Below are 966 nucleotides of genomic sequence, written 5' to 3'. Positions count from 1 at the left end.
AGCAACCACCTGGTTTTGTTGCTCAGGGGGAGTATGGGAGAGTGTGTTATTTGAAAAAGTCTTTGTATGGCTTGAAACAGAGTCCGCGAGCTTGGTTTGGGAAGTTCAGCGAGGTAGTCCTGGAGTTTGGGATGAAGATGAGCAAATGTGATCACTCAGTCTTTTACCGACAATCAGCAGTTGGCACTATCTTACTGGTTGTGTATGTCGATGACATTGTCATCACAGGAAGTGATTATGCGGGGATCTCTTCCCTCAAATCTTTCCTGCATACTAGGTTTCATACGAAAGACTTGGGTCAGTTGAAATACTTTTTGGGTATAGAGGTGAATAGAAACAAGAAGGGAATTTTGTTGTCTCAGAGAAAGTATATTCTTGATCTTCTTGCAGACACTGGAAAGTTAGCAGCTAAACCTTGCAGTACTCCAATGGTTCCCAATGTGCAGCTTATGAAAGATGATGGCGACCTCTTTGATGATCCCGAGAGATATAGGAGGTTAGTTGGGAAGTTAAACTACCTCAGTGTGACTCGTCCAGACATTGCTTTTGCAGTAAGTGTTGTCAGCCAGTTTATGTCCTCGCCTACAGTCAAACATTGGGCAGCTTTGGAGCAGATTTTATGTTACTTGAAAGGAGCCCCTGGACTTGGGATATTGTATAGCAATCATGGTCATACTCGTGTTGAGTGTTTTGCAGATGCTGACTATGCCGGATCCAAAATTGACAGGAGATCGACTACAGGCTATTGTGTCTTTGTTGGAGGGAACCTAGTTTCATGGAGAAGTAAGAAGCAAAGTGTTGTATCTCGATCTAGTGCAGAATCTGAGTATAGAGCTATGTCACAGTCTACGTGTGAGATTATGTGGATACATCATCTTCTAACTGAAATTGGGTTGGAACATCATACACCAGCAAAACTTTGGTGTGATAATCAAGCTGCCTTGCATATTGTCTCAAATCCGGTGT

This window comes from Solanum tuberosum, unplaced genomic scaffold, assembly GCF_000226075.1.
Source record: "Solanum tuberosum cultivar DM 1-3 516 R44 unplaced genomic scaffold, SolTub_3.0 scf00283, whole genome shotgun sequence".
NCBI classification, from domain to species: domain Eukaryota; kingdom Viridiplantae; phylum Streptophyta; class Magnoliopsida; order Solanales; family Solanaceae; genus Solanum; species Solanum tuberosum.
The sequence above is the reverse complement of the archived record's forward strand: the minus strand, read 5'-3'. Positions refer to the sequence as shown.